General features: G+C 38.1%; 1 protein-coding gene across 3 annotated transcripts in view; it reads left to right on the top strand.

Moving 5' to 3' along the window:
• Positions 1 to 14141, top strand: part of AMMECR1 (Alport syndrome, mental retardation, midface hypoplasia and elliptocytosis chromosomal region gene 1) — a 122932-nt gene that overhangs the window by 64977 nt on the left and 43814 nt on the right. Inside the window, exon 1 of one of the 3 annotated variants that reach the window (XM_014955223.1) lies at positions 3667 to 3721. The exons of 1 other annotated variant lie outside the window; for it this stretch is intronic. The gene's annotated coding sequence lies outside the window, so the exon portion shown is untranslated. Of the gene's footprint in view, positions 1 to 3666; positions 3722 to 10296; positions 10389 to 14141 lie in introns of those variants that run through there. One more of the 3 variants, XM_014955220.1, reaches the window with a different exon arrangement.

The raw sequence follows: 14141 nt of genomic DNA, 5'->3' as shown, positions 1-14141 counted from the left end.
TTTAGAATATGTAGTTTAACACAAAGAAGAACCAATGACTTTTAAAGGAATGGTTTTGAAGGTTTGGCTGAATTGCAGTCTCTCCTGTCAGCAGACACCTTGGCATATGTTTTGTAACATATTACTGCTATAAAAAAATCCTGTGCAGTTCCAGTTTTTTCTTAGGTTTCTTTAAATATTTCTTGTCCTTTGAACTAAGTTCCACTTAAGCAGAAAACTCCTGTGTGTGTTCATTTCTCCCAGGCTTGGCAAATTCTCAGTTATTGGCATAAATTTTTCGTTCAGCTGTTTATGTTGTGCCCTTAGGTGCTTATGTCTCAGCATGCAGCGTGCATTTGGCAACTAACTAAAAACATTTTAAAGGTCCAAATGGATGCTTTTATGACTGTATGTCTAGTGTCTTGTATGTCTAAAGTGTATAAATTTAATTAACAAAGTTATTTTCAAGCTGAAATTGCATATATTTCTTCCTACTTTTACTCATTCCTCTAATATTTAGAAAGAACAATGTGTCTCCCAGTTAGTTGAAATGCATTAAAACATAAGTTGTGATTTGTCTGTAGCAGGAGAGTTCCAGTTACTGCTCTAACAAAATTTTGTGTGAAAATTTTAATAGCTACAATGCCTGGTTTTCACTGATGTCTTGACTAACTGCTTCAGCTAGTATTTCAGCAGAACAAAAAAAAGCAATTTCTGAAAACCCGCCATCCCTGTTGCTAATGGTCACTGGCAGTTTGAGTAAAACTGTCAAGTAATCAGAAGGAAAAATTCAGTATCTTCCTTGGCAATGAGAACAGACTTTCTTTTAAGGTAGTATGTGTAGACTTTAAAGGTAGGAGTTGTGTGTGAAGCTGCTGTCTGAAATCTATGCAAAACTATTCACTGGCTCTTGGTTTGTAGTTAATATGCAGCAACTATTTATGAGTGTGGAATTGCTTGCTCTCTTACAAGAATGGAAATCTTAGTGCCTAGAGAGTGCTTTTTCTCTGTCAACTTTCAACACTGATTCTATGCCTGAATCGCCCTGCTGGTGATAGAAGGGAAAGTATTATCCTACCACCACAAAACTAATGTTTGCTGCATTCTTGCTAGTGACTTCTAAGGAAAGAAAGGATCTAGGAGCTGGAGCTATTCTTACCTGGTTTCTTTAGTGTTGTCTTTACTATTCTTTTACAGAGTAGAAGTTCTGGGGGCCTTATACAGCTTTCTAAAATATTTTGGATCTGGTGTTCTTAAAACATTTGGGTTTGGATGTATTTTATTTCATGGAATTTTAGGAATCCTTTCAATGCATTAATTGCAAAAAAAAAAAAAGTCTATTCAAAGGAAAATGCTTTCACTGGGAATATTTTTGTCTCTATTCCAGTTTGTAAGTAGAATGATCATAAGCTGTACATGAAATCTTTGGTGGTACTGCAATAGGTTCATCTTTGACTTGAAGAGCTTCCAATCATATGTTTTTGGGGTGACTGTGTTGCATTCTGTAAAATGTTTTCCTTTGACATTAGTGTCTCTAATTCTGGACTACTCTGTCCTCCTTGAGAGGAGATTGTTGCTGGGGAAGCATAATCAGCACCAGTCCTTTTAGGTGCTTGTTAATTTGAACACTTGTTAATTTGTTAACATATTTGTTAATCTGATTACACTTGAACATAGGGTACATGGGTTTTGAGCCCATTTATAGATATGGGAGCAATATGTGTTTTTTAAGTTATTCACTTTCTTTCAAAATTGGGTGGGGAGGTGACTTTGGCTGGGACTTACCAAGTTCAAAACACTTTGTATGTAGCCAAAGTTACTTGATGCAAACTATTTATTGGATTAAATGCAGTATTTTCCTGTTTTCTTCTGTCTACTGGTATGAAATGGAAAAAAAAAATCATTTAGTGACTTCTAGGGTATGAGAGAGGTAGGAATAGCCAGGGAGAAAATACCAGCTTTGCTTTAATAGTTTTTGTTAACAAACCAATAGCTTCAATGTATAATCTGAAGTTAGTTTGAATTGATCAAAAGAAGTATAATGTCTGACTAATAATAAAGGTACCGGGGAACAAAATTACATTTTAAAAAATATTTAAAAATGCCCAACAGAAAGTCATAATCAGATGACTGCTGACTCTGAAGTAATAATATTAATAATTTGTAATGACACTGAATTGATTTATTAACTTCATAAAGTCTGATTTTTCTGCTCTGGTTCATAATTGTGCAATTGGGGAAAAACAATTTGCTTAAGTAGGTCAGCATAAATGTGAACAGTTTTATAATGTAAATATACATATTGTTATATAATTTTATTAAATGTTACGAATGATGGTGTCTTAGTAACCTGGAATATGTTGACACTTGTTCTTGGTTGCTTTTGACATTAGAGCAAAAGTTTATCTGAAGGTACAGTCCTTACTGTGGGTGCGTTTAATAAGCCTGTGTACCAGCCTGAAAGATTAAGCATTAGTTTGATAAGAGAAGCTAAGTCTTCATGTTTACGTCCCAAAATTCAAAATCCACTTTCTCATAAGTTTTTACTGAGTTTTTAGGAACATGCTGAATGCTCCAGAGTATTTAATCAAAACGAGGGTTCCAGAATTTATGAAAGCAAGATCCATTTAGGGAGAAAGGCCTCAACCTGCACTGACTTGGAACGCAATAACCTGAGTATTACTTTATTGCTTCTCCCCCCTTCTCAAAAGCTGGTCAACAGAGGGAGATAGATTAAATATGAATAAGATGTAGGGAGGGCAGAAATGGAAAAGGAGATGGAAATAATGGGAAGGAAACAAAGGATAAAAATACATGAACTACAGAAATAAGCACGATGGGCAGAAGAATAAGTTTTGAAGTGTAAGAAGTTCAGGGTCTGATGGAGGCAGGAGTATGCACTTCAGCTGCCAGCTCCCAATTGTTTTTTAAATTTGTATATACCGATGGTATTTGGCATTGGGGATACCTGAGTGCCCTACTACCTCCCCTAAGGAGCTGTGTAGAGATGGGCTTCTGTGGCTTCTCCTTCCCTGTCATTCTGGTGCTGGGCTGCTGAGAAGGCTGGAATCTTGTGGGTTGGAGGGCTCCTGGGCTTGGCGAGAGATGGGAGCCAGCCAGTCCAAACTCACACCTGCTTTTCATCACCTTTACCTTGCACAGTATCAATAGGGCACCTGTTACTGCTGTATTTCTGCAGTGTTCGTTGAATAAATGGTGAAATTGTTTTGGTCACTTATTCCCATTCTGTAATACCTTGTCATGTCTCAAATTGTGTGAGGCTGGTAATGCTGATCAGAGGGGGGTTATGTGGTTATGGCTTTGTTACAAAACAGTGTACAATTCAGCAGTTCCTGATCTAGTGCTTAATAAGAGCCAGAATCAACTAGGCAGAGTTGTCCTATCTGCTGCCACACCTATGGCACTGGCTGCTCAGATAAGCCTGCTCGCCTGAAGGACCTGAGGGATGTCTTGTCTTCAAGCTGCATTGCTTCCTCTAGACCTTGTAGGCAACTTAAATGGAAAGAATATATATAAAACAATAAGCCTTCTTAAAAAAAAAAAAAAAAGTAAAGTTGATTATTTATTGTCACTAGTGTTTTTTAGTGTTGAAATAGATTATTTTTTGTTTGTTTGTTCATTTGATTTTGAGGAGCATGTTTGTATGTTTACCTTGCTGGCCAGGGCTTGGATAGGATTAGCAGAAGTTTACAAGATAGAAGGTTAAACCGACTAGTCAGAGGTAAATATGGAAGAGCAGGGGATCATGGTGTGCATGATCACAGAAAGTACTGTGATAATACCCTGGTGAGGAGCCTTGGCATCAGAATTGCTGTGGTTTAAAGAGGAGTTTCCATTCTGGTAGTTCCTTTTTGCTTTGTTAGCTGCTTTTATTTAAGACTAGCAGGCTCGTTCTACTCGGCATCCAGAGGAAGATGAAAAAGCTCTTCTTTTTCCACACTGTTCCTTCACTTCCACAGTCTTCCGCAGGAACTATGCGTTTTCTGTTTTACTTCTTGCTTTTTTCTTCCTCGTGTCTAGTCTCAAATCATGTCCTCCCCTCCCTTTTTTGTGTGAGTGACAGCTTTGTGCCACTGCTCTTCATCATTGCAAAAAGTATTTTAAATTTGAAGTGACTAATGGTTTCCCTGTTGCATGCGTGATTCTGACAAGACATAGTAAACATTAAGGCTGTGGTAACACTGCTGTTGCTAAGATCGGCAGCCAGGGTGCTGGAATAACCTTGTGGTACTGCATTGGCTAATACTTGGGTCATACTTGGAAAGCTGTCTCCACTGCTGTGTGAGCTGGAAGTGTCTTGAAGGTTTGAGCTTTATTTTCTTTTTAATTAAAAATAAAAAATTCTTAATTAAAAAAATGTAGCCATGCCTATACCCTTTTTGGCCTAACTGCATAGCATCTGTGTTGGATCGTCACTTAAAGTTGATCTTAATGTCTTGGAAATACTTTAGTGGCTGAAGTACAACCCTAGGGATTGGTGTTCTCAAGTTACTCAATTCTAGATGACTTAATTTAACTTAATGATTTAGCAGCTATCCAGATGTATAAACCTGATATCTGCTGATTGAGATATAAAACTGCTTAATGATCTTGGGTTTGTGGTGGACAAGAACTGCAGTTGGCACGTTGTTGGGGCGTTGTAATTTAAAGCAGTATGAGCTGATTAACCGGTATGTCCTCTTGGTTGGTGTGTGTGTCCTCTGCTGTGCCTGTGCAGGCACCGTGACAAACCAGTCCCTCAGACAAACTCGGTTTATACCCAGTTGAGGTTGTCATTATGGGTGTTTGGGGAAGAAACATTCCATTTTAGAGGAAAACTCAAGTGTCTCACCCTAAAACAAGATATATAGACTTAAAGATGCATCACTAACCCTGAGCAATAAGCAAATAATTAAATGACCTGTACGGAAGGTGCCATCCTGAGGGATTTCCAGATGCCTTATGGCCTCCGGTGCTACAGACCAAGTGCTCTGCCATTGCCACCCGCACCACCCTGAGGAGTATCCCTATAGAGGATGTTACAGTTCTGAAGGTTGTTTCTTGAAAATGCAGTGATATTGTGCTGCAAGTCCTTAAGTTCAGTTTCAGCCACACTTGTTGGCTGGCAACAATAAAAACCTCTCTTGAGTTTAGAGGTGGGTAAAACCAGCTTTGTCCCAAACTGTGATTCTCTGCTTGTGTAGAACGTGACTTTTTACTGTCTATTTTGTTTCTCTGAAGAACTGTAAATATTCAAATCTTTTTTTAGCAGTGCCTACATAACCAACTTGTGTGATTTCTGAGTAGTTCTGGATTTTGTTGCACGTAAATATTTATTTTAGCAAAGTGAACAGCGAACTTAGGAACATATGTCATAGAAACTCAATTTGTTTCATGAAGCTGATGGATAGTCTCGTGAGAGTTGGCGGAGAAGGTGCAAAAGAACGACTTTGTAAATACAGAGCAGTGTTTAACTGAACGTCCAATCTGGGCATACCTGAAAGTCGTAGGCACCCCCCCACACCTCATTTGTAAATGGTTACTTTTAACTTCTCTTTTCTGGAATGCTGCCCATATTGCCTCCCCTAGTCTAATACAGTGTATAAGAACAGCCGCACTGGTCCTGCAGCCAAATGAACAGCCACATCATCTTGCCGTGTTTGTGAATTTATGTCCATTTTAAAAATGAATTTTAGTGTATTGAATGCAATCTTAATTAAAGTGTTGTAGGTTCACCTTAGAAAATGACCTACCAGTAAGCAGTCCTCTTATTTTTAACCCTGATTATGCTGCTGTTTAAACTAGGTTTTCTTAAAATAGTAGCTGCTTTCTGACCTTCCTTAAGATTAGCTGCTTAGCTAAGCAGAACTTGCTAACAAATTCACACCTAGCAGCTCAGGTTTGATTGTGAGGCTGATCTCCCTAGGCCATGTAATGATTTCAGGAAAACTACCAAGTATACTCTGTTATACAGGTAAAGAAAGAAATACCTAAATGTTTGTTTCTGAAATTCAGTAGTTGGAGGAGTTATTCCTTTGATCATTTAGCCCAGAGAATAACTGAAAAGCATGCTCTGCTCTCATAAGTATGTAATAACTTTTTCAGTAATTATATATTAATTTAAATTTAAAAATTGCAGATCTAGCTTCCAGCTTCTGAAGTCAGTAGATTTGTGGTGACTGTCTTCAGATAATCGTGTATTGACTGTAAGGAACCTTCTTCATTTACTAAATGTGTTGAAGAGGTAATGCAATATAGACTTGTTAAGACTCTCAGATATTTCCCACAAGGAAGAAGAATGTTATCACAGAATAAATTTTCTCCTCTTTGGGGAAATCCATGGGGTTTTTTGATGTGCTCCTGTCTTCATGAATTTTGCTAGATAAAGTAATTATCCTAGTAAGTTGGGTTTTTTTGTGTATATGTGTGTAACTGGACACAGGCAGGGTAATTGATTTCAGATGCTTTACTCGGTACCTAATTCTTTTTCCAATTGTGTAAAAGTAGCCAAGCAAATAGTGCTTTTTTAAACTCATGTCAAAATATGTGTTGTGGCACTGTAGTGGAAAAACTAGCTTTTTGTTTGTGTCTAGGCTAAGTAGGCTGAAGGAGAAACTGAAGTCTTTAAGGTGAGCTAATTCTAGGAAAAAAATGATACTTACCCTTCCCCCAAAAGGCTCTTTATATTGACTTTCAGAATAGGAAAATCTCATCCATGGACTTTTCTAAATTTTCAGAGCCCACTTTGAACTTGTAGATAAGTTGCTGAAGAAACTGGCTTCTGTTCCTGATTCAGAAAGTGCTTGCACGCTTAAGTGAACGTTAAATACCACATTGAACCTTGGTGAAGCTACTCAGTCTTACATTCTTTGAGGCAATAAATTAATGTTTTCTGATCTTTAGAATATGGTTAATGTTACATATCACTTTTTCTCTACTTACTTCTGTAATAGTGCTACATAGAAGGAAACATGCAGAAGTGTAAGATGAATGTGTTTTTTCTCAGATGTTTCTTTTTCCCTGATCCTGGAGGTTTCTAATGACAGTTGTCTCTCCCACAATTTAACAGATAGTTTTGTGTGTGAATTGTCCCTTTGTTCTCTTACATTGCATCATACAAAATCAGAAAATGAGACTACAGTAAACATCAGGAGACCATTTGGTCTTGTCTCTTCTTAAAGGGCAGAACAAAATATATTTACAGTATTGCTGGCAGTGGTCTGGTTTTGGAGGCCTTTGAGGATACACTGATGATGGCAGATGTCTTTCCTCCCAGGCAGTCAGTCCCAGCATTCATTTCTTATCATGTGGGTTTTTAAAATGGAATGTTTTCCAGTTCGGGTTTCTTAGCATCTTCTGTTACCAGGTGTTCCCTGTAGTCTCTGAGTTAAGTAGCTGGCCAACAATTTCCTTATCTATCTTCTCATAAAATGCAGTTGATTTTCCTTCATACTTATTAATATTCATATGACAGTTTGCAACATGATTGTCTTCATTGTGCCTCTTGTGCTTTACTGTTTTTGTGTCTTTCTTTTCAATAACCTGATTTATTTCCAATTTCTCCAAGTGGATCTATTACTATGATGGTTGGTCTTTTTTGTAATTTTGCCCATTTCCTTTGAGGAAATTTCCTTTCTTGTGAGGAGCTATTGACTTTTTCTTCCTTTTCTTGCCTTTGTCTTCCAGAAAATCTTACCTATTAACTGTTTACATTTATCAAATTATGTCTATAATTTGGGGGGTGGGGGTAAGGGGGGTGTTTCCATCCTCCCTTACTCCCCTTTGGAGTTTCATGAACTCTTGTCTTGACTTTCTTGTGTCTTCCCAGATTTTTTCCAGACTGTATCTTGTAAACTAAATGTCCTCGCAGCACGTTGTGTGCTTGTATGATTGTTGCAGAAAGGCTCTCACCACACTTTATTGTTGTTGTTCACCAGCTCCATAATATCCATCAAGTCTCCCCTTTCATCACAAACTAGATACTTTCAACATATCTGCCCCCCTCCTGTGCCTCGGTGCGTGTGTACGGGTGCCCTTGATAAAGCTATCAGCGTACACGAGCCCGCCTTCGTTACTAAGCTGTGCTCTCTTATGTTGAGCAATGTGGATTAGCTCACTCAATTGTGACATCTGGAAATGCCACAGCCTGGAGTATAACAAAGTTTAGGGTGCATCAGTTAGCGGGGAGGCTGCTTTTAGTGATTCTGAAAAATCGGGGAGGCTGGCATTGCCTGTGCAAGGCATCGCAGTGCACTGTTTTAAAGATAAACTTTTAATTTCTCTTTTTCCAGACACTTCTAGTTTGAAACGGTATTATGTGAGGGTTTAGCATAATTTGAAGATGTAGCATGATTCCAAATAAGATAGAGCAAGCTTTATGTTAAAAAATATAAATGTTAAAATTTCTAGAATTTAGGAACAATAGCTTGTTCACTTCTGTAGAACAAAAAGGAAAGCCCTGCCGTTGCAACTTTGCTTGTTTGGAGTGCTTTCTGGGCGTGTTGTGGCTTGGGAGCTGAAGTGAAAGCATTCTGGTCTTACAAAGGGATGAGTGTGCTGGCTTTTCAAAGTGTCTGATCCTATGACCCTGGGTGTCAAGTAACATTAGGGCTGTAGAGACTTTCTTCTCTTCTCTGCTTAAATAAATATCATTAAAATGTCCATCTAAATATCATTTTACCTCTCAGTTCATCAAGTTTAATCCTTTTCATTTCAAAATCCTACAAGTTGTTGGCTTTTTTTTTTTTTTAATATTACTTGGAAGTCTTCAAGTGAAATCAAAGAAGTTCCTGCTTATCTTTTATGAAAGTTGGGAAATATTCTTGAACTGTTACCCTTCCTTTCCCCTGTTCTTCCCATCTTTCTCCACTTTCTCTTCTCTCCCTATCCATAACAAGGAAGATAAACTTCTCATGCTGCCTCTGATGGTACTAGAAAAAACCCCAGTGTGTTCACACTCCTTGCCTTCTCTCCCACACCCCAATTTAAAGAATCCCATCCCATCCCGTTTTATTATGTACTGGTACATAAAAGACAACTTGTATCCAGTGCTGCTTTATATTAAAAGAGGCTATTTTTAACAGTGCTTTCTACGTGGTGTCAGTGTAAGTTATTGGCATGCTAACTCTTACCTGATAGCTAACCATTTACTAAAATAGCTTGTGCAGTTTTGCTTTAGTCTAAATATTTTCAGTAACATATAGCAAGCAGGTCAGTAATTGGTTTAGGTGATTTTGATTGTAAAACATCAGTAAGATACATGCTTAGCACAGGGTTAAGCATGTTGTGTAAGAGACTATTTTGATACTTTCTTTCACTGTTTATATAGGTTTCTACCTTGTGACCTTCATATGAAGTGCTCCAATTCTCCAGAAATTGTAACAGATTAATGTTCAAATAAAGTACAGGGCTGTCCTACTTTCTTCATTAATGAAAATAACATAATAGTAGCTGAAGTGACACATTGGGCAGAACTCTGATCTGGTGACCCATGCTGTTGTGCTTCTGCCACACATTTTCTCGCTAGCGTCTAAGGTCAGTGTTTAGGGTGTTGGATACATGCAAATATTTCAGTACTCTGTCAAGGAGACAGTCTGTATATAAATGCCCCTTTTGATGACAGCAGTTGTATATAAGGTAGCAATATTAGCTTAAACTCTTAGTTTGTTGCAACTGAAAGGAGGGAAAAACAATATATATGATCAGCTGGTTTTCAAGGAGTAGTGCCTCACGACCTCTATAGCAAATAACTAAAACAATTGCCTGCTATTTAGATTAGAGCTGGGCAAGACTTTTCAATTAATAGCAAATTAGGCAATGACTGGGTGGAAAGTTTATAGTCCTGTGGTTGCTTGTGAATTTGTTGTGGCACCTGTAAAGAGTTTTAGATGGAAACATTTTTTCAGTGTCTGGCTCACAAGCAAAAAACTAATCAAAAATATAGAACTTTATGAAAGAAGAATGATTAAGGTATTTACAGATGCTTCTAAGGGTCTGGATTTGGTCCCTCCTTCTGTACAGTTTGAAATGTCTTCTACCAACTTTCAGCTACTGAGTATTTGGGGTGCTCTGCATCACTCCTGTTGTTAACACTGTCAGCAGGATATGTCAGAGGTTCCTGGCACCACCATGAGCAGCTGGAGAAGCCATCAGACAAGTAAATTTTGAAGTCTCTTGGTTCAAGAGGGCTCATTCCCAAGCTCGGAGCTGTTTTGCTTTTTAGTAAGATGCTTCACCCTAAATTGGGTAAGAGAACTACTTGAAGCTGATTGCTAGAGCCCTCCCAGGGAAGAGCAGCATCTTGTTTGGTGAATGTTTTTTGGCTTTTTTTTTTTAAAAACAAACAAGAAAATAACCAAAAACCAAACCAATCATCTAGATACTAGATCATGAGGGAGACAGTCAGAAAGGTGAGTGCCCTCAACCCCATTATGCTCTCCCATTCTTGTGGGATATATGGGTTCAAACTTCTTTAGGCAAAAAGAGGACTCAGATCTCCAGTATATGATGCAGATTCTTGCTGTCTGTAATTGGATAAAACAGACTCCTAGCATCACATCTGCCACCTTTTCTGCTTTTTACTGAAGATTTTTCTCTTCTGTTATTCTCTTCTCTTTTCTTTCAAGTGCTTGGAGGTGAAAATTTTCATTTTAGGTCTAATATTGTTTTCCTCAAAAAACTGCCTCTTTTCATTCGAAGAAAAGCAAGAAGACTTTTTTTTTTTCTTTTAGTTGAAATTGTATGTATTTCCTTAGCTGTTCTTGACATCGAGATCTGTGGAGCTTGGCACATAGCCTCAGATCTCAGATTTTCAGTTATGTTAGATGGCAGGTTCATTTTTGGGTTATTACTGGCTTTAAAACACAAGAAAAGCATTGCAGATTTGGAGAAAATAGGCAAACAGCTGAAACCAAGGATGCCAATAAAAAGTGAAAGAACACAACTAGAAAGAAATCAATTCTTTTCTCTGCATAACCTGTCTAGGTTCTATGAGCAGGTTTCCTGTTGTCTTTGTTTAGTGTAAGATGACAAATACTCTGTAAAGCAAAAAATATAGCAGTCAGTGTAGTTCAGAGGTGGAAGCATTAATACAGGCGTGAGACCCTCCTCTGTAATTCTTTGTACAGCTCTTGACACTGATGTTCAAGAAGGTGAATTTAAACTGGAAGAAGGTATAGAGAAGAGCTTTGAGAAGAATCTGAACGAACACAACCCATTTAGCTCAGAAAAGTGAAGTCTGAAGAGCCTTATGAATTATTTCTATAAATACTTTGGGGAATAATAACCAGGAAGGGAAGAGAACTGTTTAAACTAAAGGACAATGTTGGCACAAGAATAGCTAGGTCCAAGCTGACTGGGAAAACATTTTGGCAGGAAATCAGAATGTTTCCAGAGGTTCAGAATGAGGTTTTGAGGCAGCCTTATCATTTTTCATTTTGGGGTTTTTGTCCCTGTTATTTCTCATAATTTTTACGATGCAGAATGTGGATCATTTATGAGCAGAATTATGTAATTATTCCTTAAGACAAGAGGAGCCCTGAAGGTCCCACTCAGCCTTGTTTCTCAAATCTTAAGATTGAGAACCTGCTCTGAACCTTTGGTCCATGTTACATTTTGAAGACATCTATGATAGTAATTAAGAAAAGTAATTCTGTTTGATGGGCTTATATCTTCTGTGTAGCCTTGCTGATACCTTTAGTGGCTCCTGGGGAACAGGGATGCAAATGTTGGGGAGTACAGAAATTGAAAGGTTGGAAAAGCATCTTCAGTTAGATTTTGTGGTGTACAGCCACAAGTGGTGGTTCATTTACCCAACGGACAGAGGTTTAAATTTAGTCCGATTGGTATGTTTACACTACTACCACCACTGGTACAAAAATATATGTATATAACCATTACCTTTTCTGTTGGTACTCATTGATGAGGACCTTCAAAGTGTATGCAAATGTTTCAGTAATCTATTTGACATTCGATGATGGTTTTTGGACATGTTCTTCTATTGCCCTTTTAAAATAGCAGTAACGATGGATCCTAGAAAGAATTCCATTTTGACAAGAAAGTAAATGCGTATATGTTTCCATGAATTATAGCCCTCCACTAAGTGTATTACAGCTAATAAATCTTATAATCCAAAGATAAAGGTCAAGAGAATAATCCTAAAGTCCAATTTGAATCTTATTTGGGCTTGTGTCTATGAAAGGGGAGAGATTGCCTTCAGTGCCACTGCAATTTAATAATTTTGTTGATACCATTTAGGGGAACTGGGATACCTTTCTTGAAAATGCTGGTAAAATGCCACTTGTTGATCTGAAGGGAGAATATTGTGATGATCTAGATTCTATTAAATGTTAGGTAATAGTCCCTTCTGGCTTTATGCTCTTCAGTTTTTATCAAACAATTTTAAAAAACCAAAACAAAAAGGGGGGTGGAGTGGGGGGAGGGTGGCCAAAAAAAAATAAAAGGAAACCCAAATCCAAAAGAAAGTATGACTTCAGCTTCCTCTTCTATTCATCATCATTGAAAGAAGGGAACTTGTCTGGTTTATTCAAATACGGAGGAAGTTGCTCTACCAGCAGGCGATAACAATAGCTTTTGGAAAGCTGTGAGAGGATGGGACGCTGCTGCCTTGGTGCAGTGGGCTGAGAGGCATATCCTCTTCTGCCATCACATGATGAATATCTCGTGCCACACCAGACAAAGCGAACAGGATGGAAGGAGAAAAGGAATAGAGACTACTCCTTGAGAGTCCAGAACCACCTCCCTCCCACTATATACATGCCCAGTACAGTTACATCCATCTCTGTTACACTGCGCAGTGATTTGGGCAGTTGTGCAGTGACTGATCTACTCACATAACAAAGCTGTCAGCCTTAGTATATTTTAAGAATCATAGCATAGCATAGCTTGAAAGCTCTGTTCCGTGAAATACAGAGAAACTTGCAAAATTATATTTGCTTTTACCTCATGTTAGGCTTCTTGATCTTTATGGCAGTGACTGTGGACTATGTAGCTGTTTCCTACATGGTGTCCTTACTTATAAAGAAAAACAAGATGAATTCAGCGTGATGATTTGTACCTCTGAGGAGCGGTGTGTGATCAAACAGCTTTGGAGAGAAATCAGCTGCACATCCTTAAGTGTGTGTGTGGTGGTTGCAGGTGCTCTGAATGTCAGATGTGCACCTTGCTTCTGTCAAATTTAGTGCAGGCTGGCTATAGTCTTCGTATCAAGAATTATGTATATTTATGCCTGAAGGGCCTGTGGCTTTCCACAAAAATTAGAACCAGGATTTAAGGGGGAGATGCTTCAGAGCTGGGGGTGGTGGTGTGGTGTGGGGTTGCTTGGTCTGCAACCTGTTTGTGTTCAAGAACAACTGTGTCAAGTTGTTTAACTGAAATGCCTTTATTTTTTATTTTATATTTTTAAGCCTACCAGTAAGGGAAAGTGCACTTTTGTTTGTGTAATCCACTTCAATTAGTCTCCTATCTGGAAAAAGGGTAAATTTTATATGCTTTTCTTCTCTATACATCCCTGTTCATCTCGGGATTAGAAATCTTTGTTTGAGTTGAGAGAAGTGGATATCTAGGAGCTAAGTGCACTCCCTGGAGAAGTTCAGGTTTGTGTAGTTTTCTGGTTTTTTGCATTGATGCAATGCTCTAGAACTGCAAGGACAACTTTGGTCCCAAAAAGTTGTATGGTTTGTCTCTTGTTAATTTCATGTATAGATTCGTATAAAATTGTTTGATAGTAAAAGTGTTTCTTTGTAACTGTCACACTCGTATAATTGAGACATATTCAACTTACTAGAGATTTTGCTCCACACTTGGTCATTTTTGATATTCTTAGATACTGACTTGGGTTCATGGAGAAAATACCCTTTCCTCAGGCAGTTTTTTAAGTTTGGAGAGTTTTCCTAAATTTTGTTGTCTTCTAAGTATTTCTGGTAGTTTCTTGCCAGCAGCGTTAAGGACAACAGTATTTGTGCTCAGGTGGAGGGGTGGCTACTGTGACAGGGGTATTTTTCCCTTTTGTAAAGGGTTGCATATATACAGATGTCCAAGACGAGGCTTTTCTTATCCACAGGAGAAGCCTAATCAAGCCATTTCATTCTGTCCATTAACTATTCTAGTAATCTTATTTTCTATTTTATCACAAGAGCAATGTT

The sequence above is a fragment of the Calidris pugnax genome, unplaced genomic scaffold, assembly GCF_001431845.1.
Source record: "Calidris pugnax isolate Ruff unplaced genomic scaffold, ASM143184v1 scaffold38, whole genome shotgun sequence".
NCBI classification, from domain to species: Eukaryota; Metazoa; Chordata; class Aves; order Charadriiformes; family Scolopacidae; genus Calidris; species Calidris pugnax.
The sequence above is the reverse complement of the archived record's forward strand: the minus strand, read 5'-3'. Positions and strand labels throughout refer to the sequence as shown.